General features: G+C 37.3%; 1 pseudogene; it reads right to left on the bottom strand.

Annotated features, from left to right (window-relative positions):
- Positions 1-10,935: 10,935 nt before the first annotated feature.
- On the bottom strand, positions 10,936-13,928 carry LOC127632378 (uncharacterized; annotated as a pseudogene).
- Positions 13,929-14,946: the final 1,018 nt, after the last annotated feature.

Below are 14,946 nucleotides of genomic sequence, written 5' to 3'. Positions count from 1 at the left end.
AAGGTCAACAAAGTCAAGGTATTGGAGTGGCTATCACAAGGCCCTGATCTCAATCCGAAAATTTGTGGGCAGAACTGAAAAAGTGTGGGCGAGCAAGGAGGGCTACAAACCTGACTCGGTTATACCAGTTCTGTCTGGAGCAGTGGCAAATTCTCAGCAAAGCCTTCTCTGCTGGCCTAACATGCCAAATAAATAAATATTTGTCATTCTTTCATTCTCAATCACCTTTTTGCCTATGTATTTTTAATCGCTTTACACTCTTAATTAATCGACAAACAAATAGAGAAAAATTAAAAATGTATCCAGTCAAAATGTATTCCTTGATGCTTACAAGCGAAGTTTCACAAATCGCATGCTCAAAGCAGCGTGTGAGTCTGACCTCCACCCCCTCAGGCCTTCAGAATTCATCAGTCAATCAGATTGATTTATTTTTTCTTGGTGGGTGTGATCTTTAGGATATGTCACGGTCGAGGCCTTCTAGCTGGCCTTGAGCGCGATCACGCTTTAAAGTACGTAATTTGAAAGCGAGTGCGAGATCTTGCTGCCAAGTCGACTGTCATTACTGCCGCTATCGCCATTGAGGAAAAGATCTTTATGGATTTAAAAACACGAGATGTTCTGCATGACTGTGTGATTGCTTCATTTATTAATCAGAAAAAGAAGACTGATTTTCATTTCAAGCAAATTTCACTACAGCTTATTGTGGAAGGCTGCTACCCATATATATATATATATATATATATATATATATATATATATATATATATATATATATATATATATATACACTCACCTAAAGGATTATTAGGAACACCATACTAATACAGTGTTTGACCCCTTTCAGCCTTCAGAACTGCCTTAATTCTACGTGAGCATTGATTCAACAAGGTGCTGAAAGCATTCTTTAGAAATGTTGGCCCATATTGATAGGATAGCATCTTGCAGTTGATGGAGATTTGTGGGATGCACATCCAGGGCACGAAGCTCCCGTTCCACCACATCCCAAAGATGCTCTATTGGGTTGAGATCTGGTGACTGTGGGGGCCATTTTAGTACAGTGAACTCATTGTCATGTTCAAGAAACCAATTTGAAATGATTCAAGCTTTGTGACATGGTGCATTATCCTGCTGGAAGTAGCCATCAGAGGATGGGTACATGGTGGCCATAAAGGGATGGACATGGTCAGAAACAATGCTCAGGTAGGCCGTGGCATTTAAACGATGCCCAATTGGCACTAAGGGGCCTAAAGTGTGCCTAGAAAACATCCCCCACACCATTACACCACCACCACCAGCCTGCACAGTGGTAACAAGGCATGATGGATCCATGTTCTCATTCTGTTTACGCCAAATTCTGACTCTACCATCTGAATGTCTCAACAGAAATCGAGACTCATCAGACCAGGCAACATTTTTCCAGTCTTCAACTGTCCAATTTTGGTGAGCTCTTGCAAATTGTAGCCTCTTTTTCCTATTTGTAGTGGAGATGAGTGGTACCCGGTGGGGTCTTCTGCTGTTGTAGCCCATCCGCCTCAATGTTGTGCGTGTTGTGGCTTCACAAATGCTTTGCTGCATACCTCGGTTGTAACGAGTGGTTATTTCAGGCAAAGTTGCTCTTCTATCAGCTTGAATCAGTCGGCCCATTCTCCTCTGACCTCTAGCATCAACAAGGCATTTTCAGCCCACGGACTGCCGCATACTGGATGTTTTTCCTTTTCACACCATTCTTTGTAAACCCTAGAAATGGTTGTGCGTGAAAATCCCAGTAACTGAGCAGATTGTGAAATACTCAGACCGGCCCGTCTGGCACCAACAACCATGCCACGCTCAAAATTGCTTAAATCACCTTTCTTTCCCATTCTGACATTCAGTTTGGAGTTCAGGAGATTGTCTTGACCAGGACCACACCCCTAAATGCATTGAAGCAACTGCCATGTGATTGGTTGATTAGATAATTGCATTAATGAGAAATTGAACAGGTGTTCCTAATAATCCTTTAGGTGAGTGTATATATATGTATGATTCACTGGCACTTACATAGTAGCCTAAATAGTTTCCTTATTTTAAATATTAGGATACAAAAATATTCAGATTTTATTTTTTATTTATAATGTATACCCACATAGAGTCTTTACAACAAATATAAGATCTTTGGAATGCATGTTATTTTGAAAGGCCTGACAGGCAACATTCTAGCAAAAGTCATTATGAGTTAAGACACAGTGAGTGTGTTCTGTGTACACACAGAACACTGTGTACAAATTTTGCTCTTATGGAAAGAAATTTATACTTTTTTCACTAACATGGCATTCAACTGATCAAAATGTGCAGTCAGGACATTAATAACGTGAAAAATTACTTTTACAATGTGAAATAATAATAAATTAAACTACTTCAAAACGTTCTCATCAAAAGATCCTCCATGTGCAGCAATGACAGCTTTGCAGATCCTTGCCATTCTAGCTGTTAGTTTGTCCAGATTCTCAGGTGAAATTCACCCCACACTTCCTATAGCACTTGCCATAGGTGTGGCTGTCTTGTCGGGCACTTCTCACGCACCTTAACGTCTAGCTTATCCCACAAATGCTCAATAGGGTTAAGATCCATAACATTCTTTTCCAGTTATCTGTTGTCCAATGTCTGTGTTTTGTCCAATGTCTTTCCCCACTCTAACCTTTTATTTTTGTTTTTCTGTTTCAAAAGTGGCTTTTTCTTTGCAATTCTCCCCATAAGGCCTGCACCCCCGAGTCTTCTCTTTACTGTTGTACATGAAACTGGTGTTGAGCAGGTAGAATTCAATGAAGCTGTCAGCGGAGGACATGTGAGGAGTCTATTTCTCAAACTAGAGACTCTGATGTACTTGTCCTCTTGTTTAGTTGTAGATCTGGCCTTCCACATCTCTTTCTGTCCTTGTTAGAGCCAGTTGTCCTTTGTCTTTCAAGACTTTAAAAAATGACTTTTTTTTTCAAATAGTGAAGCTACTGTTTTTTACATGAGTAATGTCCTGCCACTTTGGTACTAATTTCCTTTCGAAACATCTGTACAATATTCCAAAAACTTTTGGCCGCAAGTGTATAATGTAATATATTAACTAATCGTATCACACTCTTTGTTGGTTTATGGCAATAAGGTTCCAGAATGCAGACTTCAAAGTTCACCCACTTGACACAAGTCTGAGCAGGATGTAAATTTATGCCAGTTTGCAGACTGTTTTTTTTTTCTTCTAGAAAATACACAAGTACCACATTAACCACAAAAAGTAGTGAAACCAAGAATCAGAGCACAGGAAGCCAATCCATCTTGGTTACAAATCATGCTTAATGTTTCTCACTAAAATAGATTTTCCTTTCTTTGTGAGGCATAAAATATACTGGTATTTGTTTATAGCAAGTACACAAAAACTGTTTTGGCTGTGTTGAATAAATGTGGCTTTATGGGGGTTCATGGTGGTCATTTTGTGTCTGCATGTCTTTTAAGTTACTTCAAACAAAGTTCATTGTGTGTGTAGGTTTCCTGTTACAAGGAAGTTCTCATAAACAGGCATGCCCCAACTAGAAAACCTGGTTTATAATCCTTAAAGAAAAAGAATGTTTTTTGCAATAATATGTCTTCCTATTTCCTTTACTTTTCAGGGCACCAGTCTACAGAAAATGACCTTAGGAACACCTGAAGGTTTAATTTTGGTCACTTATTTTTAAAGGAAGAAATAAGATGGGAATATCCCCTATTTCAGAGTGAGACATTCACAGTCACATTCTGGAAATAAAAATCACATTTATTTTCTCCATAAGCTAATTTATTTTTCTTCATAATTTATAAACCTTTAAATATGTTTGTGTGTGTGTGTGTGTGTGTGTGTGTGTGTGTGTGTGTGTGTGTGTGTGTGTGTGTGTGTGTGTGTGTGTGTGTGTGTGCGTGTATTTATCACTTTGTGGGGACCAAATGTCCCCATAAGGATAGTAAAACCCGAAATTTTTGACCTTGTGGGTACATTTTGTCGGTCCCCATGAGGAAAACAGCTTATAAATCATACTAAATTATGTTTTTTGAAAATGTAAAAATGCAGAAAGTTTTCTGTGAGGTTTAGGTTTAGGGGTAGGGTTAGGTTTAGGGGATAGAATATAAAGTTTGTACAGTGTAAAAACCATTATGTCTATGGAAAGTCCCCATAAAACATGGAAACACTACGTGTGTGTGTGTGTGTGTGTGTGTGTGTGTGTGTGTGTGTGTGTGTGTGTGTGTGTGTGTGTGTGTGTGTGTGTGTAAAAATGTTGCAATAAAATGAAAATATATTGTTTATTTAGTTATAATCAACAACTCCACTGTAAAAATGTTTTTTACTTAAATTAATCATTTGGAAGGACATCATTTGTAAATAATCTGTTTTGAATTAATAGGTGTTTTAGCTCGATGCTTTTTTTATGATGTTTTTCTGTAAAAAGGTGCGTTTTGTTTAAAGTCACCATCAGGGTAAATGGTGTTCACTCTGATAAAGTTTATTTAGTTATAAAGTTGATTTAACTACTTAACATTTGAAGTACTTACACCAACTATCAACTATTTGGTATCTTGATAAGGCTGACACATGATTAGTAAAGAATCTCTTACTATAATATTTTCAAGAAAATATAAAATTATCAGCTGATCTGATCTGAACTTAATAATCATTGATATTTTTTGAGTTTGTTGAAATTATTGGATTGAGTTCATGGAATTTACAATCCAACTTGAATTGTTAAATTGGTAAAAAATAATTTGCCTGAAGTGGAGTACACTCAAACATGCTTTGCAGCTGCTCGCCTTTATTACATTTAATTTGTACAGTGTTTAAATCAATAGTTTTATATAATAGTTTTTAACTCGATTACGTCATTTGCAATGCTTCATGGAATTATAGTTTAAAGACAGAGTCTTGTACCTTTGTCTTTTTGTCTGATTTTCAAAAACTTTTTTACTTCAAATCAAAGTTTGTAATGTTGTGATTCACCTCAGAGCTGGTTGGTTTCATTCATGGCTTAGAACTCTTTTTTGATAGATTTTATGATGGAAAAATATTTCTGGAACAACACTGCTGAAATAGTGAGTGGGCACTGTTACATGGCACTCTGGAATACTTGATTGTAATTGGTCAATTAAAGCATTTAGCAGTTAAAAGTATTTCTGAATAGTGTTTCCTATGTTTCTATGTTTTTTCCTATCCTATGTTTCACTCAAAAAAATGCCTGATCTTCTGTAAAGCTGCTTTGAAACGATGTGTGTTGTGAAAGGCGCTATACAAATAAAATTGAATTGAATTGAATTGAGAAAAAAAAGATTTTTGCAGGTTGTTCATTGAACTAAAGCAACACAATTCTAGAATATTTTGTCTTAATTTAAATTCATCGTTAAATGCAATTACATTTGTAAAAAATAAGTTTACTTAATCCATTTAAGTAAGGTCTAAATTAATATTTTTTTGTAACATTGAGGAAACTGGCCAGGGGATTTCGATTTCCCAGCGTGCTTTGCAGGGGATTGTCTATGTTGAAAACTGTCAACCGTCTTGTCAAGGGTTACAGTGGAATTCATGCTCACAGTTTTTCTCCATTCAAAGCCAATTCTGTTTCAATGACATATACTGATGTTTTTAAAACAGATGTCCTTATTTATCTTCCTACCTGATTAATAGCTTTAGCAAAGGACAAAATCTTTGAAAATCTACCATCCATTGATTAAAATGTGTTACTTGTTATTTTCTCTGCATGATGCAATCTTGTTCACTTTCTACAAGGATGTTATGCCTGATAGTTCCTGAGCGATAAAAAAATATGTGTATGTGATTTGCCACACTTTCAGGATGTCAAACCATGTCATAGCATAAAGCAGCTTAATCTGTCCATCTCCATCTATCAGTTAATGCTCAACGGCAAAACAGCATGCTGCCTAAACAGGTTTTAAGGACATTCACTCATAATTTTTTCTTTATCATTTCCTTTAACAAAGAATGCATTGAACCGCCTGAGGTTTTCTTTACAAACATCTTGGTTACAGGAAATAAGATTATATCTAAGATGTGTTTAATGGCTCATGCATAGATAACTGTAACATTACAAGGCTTTACCTGGGTTAGGTAACTCTGTCTGTGGTCCTTACTCATCAAATTACAAGCTTCAATTTATGCTGTACAATTGCCATTTTATAAAATCGATCATTCTGGTCCTAGATGTTGATTGGTCAATGCAGTGTTCCAGTCATGGTCAAATGCATGACAGTAACAGCTGTGATGCAAAACAACTTGCTTTACAACCTGCTTTTGGCACACCTCTGTGGACATCTCACCTGGAAATTGCAGCTCACATGTGCACATACACCCAACAACACTTATCGCTTTGGCCACTGGGGGCAGTGTCTCGAATTTCAGTAAGCACAGACCGATTGTTGCTAAAAAAAAATCAACCTACTGTTTACTATTTTCACTGTTAGGTCTGTCTGGCCTAGTTTCTGTTAAAATAGTTTGAACATAAGTAGCTTTTTTTATCATTACAGCAAAAGTGTCAGGCGGAAATATATCAGCCTACAAATGGGGGGCTTTCGTAAATTGTCTTGGACAAAAGGGTGTTTTTGAGTTAAAAATTTATGGTTTAACCACTGTTCTAGTGTAAGTATGGCACTTAATTGATGTGCGTAATAAGATAATGTTTTAAAATGGAAAAAAGTTGAAAATGTATGTCTATTTTATAAAAGCAATAAGGCACTCAAAGCCGCCGTGCTTCATAGCTAGCACTGTCCTTTTTTTCAGCTTACACAGAATATCTCTAAATGTTTTTTTGTATAATTGTACAAGTTACATTTTTGTAGTGGTCTGCAAAAATGTTGCAAGTTCAATCCCAACAGAGTCAAGATCATCATTGTGGCATTAAGAAAATAAATGTAACCCATGGTTGCAAAACATGCACCATGAGCAGGCCCATATGGGATCTGTGCACTTAAGAGCAGCAGTTAATTAACTATATAGCAGGGTAATTAAGTTTCTTGTTAGTTTTCTTGTGGGTTTTGCAATGACAGTGTTGCATAACATTACAGAGACAGTCTAAAACACTTACAGAGAGTGACAGTTATACAAAAAAACGTCATTAATTTTCTCCACAAACACATAGAACATTAGCAAAGAAACAGAGGACAGAAATATAATTTTTCCAGTGAATAGATTTTTTTTCTGTGCTGTCTTGTCTCAGTCATGCTATTTTGGTCATCTTGGTCCTGCATTCATGTGGACACTATTGACACCCCTCCCCCTTCACTAACACATACTAATTTTACCCCAAGACAGTTTTGAGAAACTGGAGCTTGTGAGCTATGAAGAGATCTTAGGCAGAGGCAATCCAATTATACATAAAGTGTGTACATATATTAGGAGGGGAGATTACCCTAGTTGTGTGTCACAACTAGGGTAGAGGCCTCCAAAATAAAAACTGATGGCCACACAGATATTGAATCAGAAGCCTGATATGCATATTTTATACTGAAACCATTTCATTTGCATGTAGAAACAGACTGAGCATAAATCTCTAAATATGACAATGAAATAAAAAAAAAGAACCAATCCAAGAAAAGGTGTTTTATTTAATGTCAATCTATCTCTTGTATTTCTAGTCTTGGTGACACAATGAGTCAGCTTGTAACCATTCACTCACACACCTGTACAGGAAAGACAGGCAGTTATTATCTCATTTCATTTTTCGGTTGGAATTATGTGATGCGCCATGTGATTAGATGCATGTTCTGCATTAAGATTTGTTTTTGTTTTGCTAATATTGCCTTTCACCCAGAAAATGTAACACACTAATAAAAGTAGTAAACAAATATACTGTAAATCCTGAGATACCGTATGACATCACATCCTTGATTGTATTGCCATTGGTCAATTCATACTTGTGGTCAGAGTTACATTTATGCATTTGGTAGACACTTTTATCCAAAGCAACTTACAGTGCCCTAATTACAGGGATAATACCCCCGGAGCAACCTGGATTTAAGTGCCTTGCTCAAGGACACAATGGTGATGGCTGTGGGGATTGAACCTACAGCCTTCTCCTTACCAGTTCAGAGCTTTAGCCCACTACTCCACCACCACTCCAAGAGTTTTTGAGGACTTCAGAACTTAATCCTCAAAAAAAAAAAAAAAAAAAAAAAAACGTTTTCCCTATAAAACCTTTAGCATTACACGTCTGTTCTCATCCATCTGTGAGTCTAGAAATTATTTGGCTGGAAAGCTTGTCCACTGATGACTTTGATCTGTAAAACATCTCTGAAGGGTTACAAATAGTTGTGAAACTAGACTAACCATATTTCTGTGCTGAGGCCATTCATCAAAAAGAAAGTTGTAAGAGATAAGTTTTAAAATAAAGCACAAGTTCAGCATCAACTAAACAGAATTAGAGTCTGTTGCCTCGACTTATTCTAATGACATATCAATGTATATTACTGGGTGTTTTATATGGCTTAATAAACTGAATATTTACACCAGGTATGAAACTTAAAAAGATTGCTGTGGAGAGGGTTTACATTTTTAGTTCCAATTTATTTTCTATTTAAAGGAATAGTTCACCCAAAAATGAAAATTCTCTCATCATTCACTCACCCTCATGACATTACAGATGTGTAGGACATAAACTGCTGAATACAAATTAAGATTTTTAGAAGAATGTCTCAACTCTGTAGGTCCACACAATGCAACTCAATGGTGGCCAAAACCTTGAATATCCACATATCACATAAAGTCAGCATAAAAGTAATCCAAAAGACACCAGTGGTTAAATCCATATCTTCTGAAGTGATATGATAGATGTGGGTGAGAAACAGATCAATATTTATGTGCTTTCTTACTATAAATCTCCACCTTTGACCAGCTCCAACCAGGAGGTGGCGATATGCACGAAGAATGCAAATCTCCAAAAAACTAAAGAAGAATGTGGAAGCATAGACCGATTTTTGCAAACAACAAATGTGAGAAGGTGAAAGTGAAGATTTAAAGTAAAACGTTTCTCAGCCACACCAATCGTATCACTTCTGAAGATATTGATTTAACCACTGTAGTCTTATGAATTACTTTTATGCTAACTTTGTAATTTTTGGACATTAAAATTTCTGGCCACTATTCACTTGCTTTAAATGGACTTACAGAGCTATAATAGAGATATTTAAAAAAAAAATATATATATATATATATATATATATATATATATATATATATATATATATATATATATATATATATATATATTCATTTGTGTGCTGCAGAAGAAAGAAACTCATACACATCTGGGATACCATTAGTGTGAGGAAATACATTTTCATTTTTGGGTGAACTCTACCTTTAAATTCCTAACCGATGCACTTAATGCCGGACTAGTGCCACTATGCGGTGAATGTTCATGCCTTGGAAATCACAGCCTCAGTACCTTTTGATTTAGTTTTAGGATTGGGTAATAAGTATATTCATGTAATTACTTCTCAAATGTTAAATTCTTATGTTTGTTCATGGCTTCGGCAGTGTGTCACACGAAGATAAACATGTGTACATTTGCGGTTCAAGCTTTGGCCACTGGGAAATCCAAAAGCATAGACCAATTTTTGCAAAAAACAAATGTGACCTCATCACTAATTTTCCCCATGAGACCAGTGTTTATGAAAGGCACATGAAGACCAAAATTAGATTGAATATTTGGATAGTCCTTGAAACTGAGACTGGTGGGGCATTTATCTGGGTATTTCCCAATGTCCATCAGCTGCTGGGCTCCTTATAGATTTGCTGAGACCTGTAAGTTGAGAGTTACTGAAGGGTTTATCTCAATCACCAACAAAGTGATGATAGTGTCATTTTATGAGCTTAAATTACATTCTATTTAAGCCTGAGATTTGCCATATGGGTTGGTCCACCATATATATACTGTAGATAATTGGCGTTAACAGTAATCACAGTCAGCATATACTGTATACTGTACTCTGTTCATGTAAAAATTGCTAGTTAACAAGAGTCTACATGCTTTGAAAACTTCTTCCAATTTGAGTCAAAGCATGAGACACATGTAACTAACATATTACAAAGAAACAGAGGTGTAAAAAGGGATGTTTTGACTTTACAAGTGCCCCAAAAAATTGTGTTGACTTATTTTTTTGTCTGCACATTCAAGCCAAATTAGTCTAACAGCAATAAGAGGTTTTAGTCTTCTTATATGAAGTCAAAACTTGCAGTATTACTTTAAACATTGCCATGGACTAGAATTTAAGGCTCTAGGGGATTTAAAGCACCATCATCCTCCTCAGTCTCCACCCTGCATTTCAAAACCAGGTTGATTGAATTAGCCTGAGGATAAAATGGGTGTAAACCATCCTACTATACAGTAGTCACAAACTTCTACATTACACCACAGCTGGCCCACCTTTAACTGAATCTGGAACTCAGGAAATGTTACACAACAGGTCTATTTAGAAACATTTAACAAAAATACAGAACCCCTACTGCACTTACACAACGACTAACTGAAATACCTCACTGTGTGATCAGATAAGAGATGTTTTGGCATCACTGATGTGGTGTAATCATTTACTTTCCAGTACTATCTTATCACCTCCCATTTTAGAAAAGGAACAGAAAGCAGATGGCAAAGTCCCAAGGGCAACTTGACATAGTATTTGGACCAAAAGTACCACATTGTGGTTCTGGGACTAAAGATTGTCTTGTGTAATATAATATGTATACTCTCATTTCATCCAGAAACTTGGTTGGTGCCTAAGGAAATAATGTTCACTCTACATGTGATCATACTCTAGCTACAGCATGCATTAAAAGGAAGTTGCAAACATGTGGAATGAAAAGCAGATGTAGACAGATCTGGCACACATTTAAGTTCATTTTAGAAGTCACTGACACTGAAGCAACAAGTTATTCAATGCCGATTTTATTAATGCAATATGATTGAGGAGAGCATTTATAATAAAATTATGTAGTAGATGAAGCCTTAATTACAGATTACAATACATAAGACTCTGGAAAGAGAGAGATCCATAAATAAATAGTTCCATTTAAAACAATTAGCCCCCTTCCCCCGACAAAAATACAGAGTCATTTTTTGAACTGTACATCAACCCGGTGAACTTTCAAAATGGTTGCTGGACTTCAATTGTGCTCAGAACCCACACAAACAGACCTGCTGTAGTACAATAGAAGCTTTTAAAAAGCAATGCCTTTGGTCTAATCGTAAGATGAGTTGTACACTATTGTTTGTACATCACTATGAAGCACATAGCAAAATCACAAACACTGAAAACCGCAAGGGCAGGCATATTTGCAAATGATATTGTATGCAAATATAATATCTTTTCAGACGCTAATTAGTTGGGGGAAGAGTTCGGAAGCAAACATATCATCCCAAGAGCCCTCTGAACAGAGGGGGGATGAAATGCTGCTGAAAGGGGAGGGAGACCTCTCATATCCAGAGTCACTGTATGCATCTGTCAGGTGCAAAATCTTCTCATAGCTGCTGAAGGAAGAGGCATCAGAGAGGAAGTCGTCAACCTCGTTTGGATCAGGTTCCATCACAGGAATGAACACTTCCTCTGGTTCATTTTTGACGGACACAGTTTGGTCTTCCACCTCGACTTCTTCATCGGCTTCTGAGAAGTCAATGATCTCCTCACTTTTCACTTCAGAAATGCTCTCCTCGCTCTCCACCTCGGCAGGTTTGGTGTAAATGTGGTCAAAGTGGATCAGTTCATTAAGGGCCTCCAGCTTAACTGGTGTGGTCCCCAAAGCTGCAGGTGGGGAGGCAGGTACTTGTTCTCCTTCATCCCCAACCAGCACAAGCTCCTGTGATTCCTGTGCTTCTGGGAGACCTGACTTGAAGAAAAGCCCTGGGTCAAGGATGTCCAGAATACCAAGCAAGAGATCAGACTGCAGGAGAAAAGAAAATCAGTTGAGATTGTTGAGAAGTGTTTGGGACCCTAAAATGATTATATCTGCTTTAGATTTAACACAATCATCTTAGACCTCCAGAATCCACAATGCATCTGTAATTTGCAGAAAACTATAGTTTAAGAATTTTAACTATTCTTTTAATCAAGTTTGTTGGTTTCAGCCTTTTTTGTGAGGAAGTAATGGAGTTTGATTTTTCAATAGCTAATTTTTTGTGCACTTTGATATTCACCTCAGTGTCTGCAGGGCCAGGGCTGTGAGTATCCATGGTGAAGTCTTCAGATTTGGGGACTGCTGGGCCTGCACCTGCTGCGGAGGCACACGTAGCCTGAGTGCTGCTGACTCAGAAGACCCGGTCACCAAATCCAAATCATTCACTGCGGACTCCAATACCTGAACCTAAAAGAGACAGAGGGGGGATAGGGTGAAATTAGTGGGTAACAATAACAAGCCTCATTCTACAACACTATTTTTCTATTTGTTTAGAAGATATTTGGTTCAACAATTTGCGCACTTGACGCTTTAATCTTGATCATTCCTATGCCCTCGCTTTGGACAGTTTTTGTTTCATTTTAAACAAAAAAAAATTGCGTGTTGACTGTTGAAGAGTATATGGCTTTCCTCATCCATTTATTCAACAATTCATGCTAACCAAATTGGTTTACCTTCACTTTTGTTTCCAATGTATCCAACCCCAGTCTCTGTCTCAATTCCTCATTCTCGCTCAGAAGATCACTCGTCTTCTCTCGCAACAGTATGTTCTCAACATGAAGTTTCTGATTCTGTGGAAAAAGGTCACAATCATATCATCTGTTCTGAAAGGTGCAAAAAAATGAAACCTTGTTTCAAATGTTACATGCAAGTGAAAATCAAGCATAAAAGTCAGTTAAAGTACCTCGAGCTCCAACTCCAAAACTTGCTGCTCCAACTCGCCCATCTTGGCCTTTTTTCTGTCTCTTGCTGTCTGTGCAGCAACTCTGTTCTTCAGTTTCCTAGAAATAAACGCATAGCTATTTAGAAGCCATTTTAACAAAAATAAAATGTAAGATCAATTTGGGATATATAGTAGGTAACACAAATAAAAAGAATATTAGCTCCCGGCTGAAAAAAAAATACAGATGTTTTTAGTAGGCCTTACCACTAAAAAGTGCCCAGACCCCCTCTAAAACCAGCCAAATGACCAGGCAACCATCTTAAACAGGTTGGAGTCGTGCTTTTTTTTTTTCTTCTCCCGTATCTGTCTCTCCATTCTTTCCAATTACAAAAACATTTATATATAAAATTAAATTTATTTTTTAGCTGCCCGTTTTGACAGTGTTGAGGAAACGGCGCATGCGTAGTTGCGCCCTTGTCCCTGCCACGCAAGCAGTTGAGTATGTTGAATCAGAGGGGGAGGAACTGACCGGCAAAACCCACGCATCTTAGCTGGAATTCAAATTTTACCATATGCAAGGGTCAAATCGGTTCATTTCTAACGTTTAAGTTAGAAAACCTCTTATATTAAAGTATGAACCAACCTGACGAAGTATTTAAGTTTAAACTGGTTTAATAGAGACTGCGTGGAATAAAGGGCTGATGAAATTAAATCCCCAGTTGGTCTCACCTTCGAAGAGCTTTTTCCTCTGGGCTCAAATGTGTGAGTCTCTGCCTTTTTCTCAGTGGTGTTCCGGACATGTTGGAGTCGGAGTCTGAAGAGGGCTGCTGGTTCTGCAGCATGACCGATATGGACCGGCTGTATTCGCCCTGTGTCGCGCCGGTCGGAGCGCTCTGTTTTCCTGATATCAGGAGTACTTTGTGGGCACCTCCGGCGCCTGCTGGAACTACAACCATGTTGTATGCTTTTCTGTATTAGGATCTCTTGAAGACCCCTTTTGTGTTGTTTAGGGGTGGGAAAATGTCCGAAAAAATTTAATTCGGGTTTCTTAATTTCCGGCTTTGCTTTCCCCCTTCGATCGCTTAAAATTGAAGGAGTGGAAACGCTTGCGTTCCTTTTCTACTGTCGTGGTGCGTCGCGATTGGCTGTCGGGGTCCATGACGTCACTGTACGTCATCGGTTCCTTGGGTGATGAAAGTTTCGCACTGACACCGTGGCTCTTCATTCATACGCTTCGAAGTTCCCTCATTCCTGTTGTCAACAATTGAGATCACGAAAGTAGTCAAAGGGCAGAACATTTCTAGAGAAGCCAAATAAATCAATGAAAATCCAATGTGGTGTTTTGAATTTGAATGCCTCTGAAAATAAATCAGCATGTCAATATTGATTACATTAAGCCTTGTTTAATCCACTCAATTCATTGGGAAATTGCAGCAAATAACCAGGGACTCATAGAACCAAATGCAGTTTAAAAAACGTTTTTAGTCCATTTCCCTGACTTTATTTTTTAAAGAAGCAATAATTGTTGATGGAGGATGTGTTTTTATTTAAACCAAAATTAAGATATGTTGGCTCACATGCCTTAATAGAAAACAAATGAAAGAAAACAAAACAACAACTTTATTATAGGAAAAATACAAATATAAGATATGTATTTCATCAGCCAATGTGAATGTCACATTTAACTATTACAGCTGATTGCATCAGAAAATCAGATTTTTTAATCCTCTCAGTTTCATTAGAAAACAAGATCAAGTGGTCAAAATGACATTCAGTTGTTTTAAATGCCTTTGCATTTGATCATTGCTATTCTGAAGTAGGATTCATTACCTGCTATTGTAACAGGCTCATTAGCAAACATTTAAGTTACTTGAGTGTAGCCGACCACTAAAGATGTAGATCTACATTCACAAGGGCAGCTGAACGAAATAGAAACTTCTGAAACTTTCATGTCCTAAAAATTCCTCCTGAGAATGAGGGTGTAGGAAAAATGGGTTCCCCAGTTTGGGTAGCAGACATTTGCATGAAACCTATCTAAATACTTTTACATAAAATCTGCATGCCATTAGGTTTGAACTGAAGAAACATGCTTTACCTCATGAAACAAAAAGAGAAAAGA

The sequence above is a fragment of the Xyrauchen texanus genome, chromosome 3 (assembly GCF_025860055.1).
Source record: "Xyrauchen texanus isolate HMW12.3.18 chromosome 3, RBS_HiC_50CHRs, whole genome shotgun sequence".
NCBI classification, from domain to species: Eukaryota; Metazoa; Chordata; class Actinopteri; order Cypriniformes; family Catostomidae; genus Xyrauchen; species Xyrauchen texanus.
Note: the sequence above shows the minus strand (reverse complement) of the source record. Positions and strands in the feature narration are given on the sequence as shown.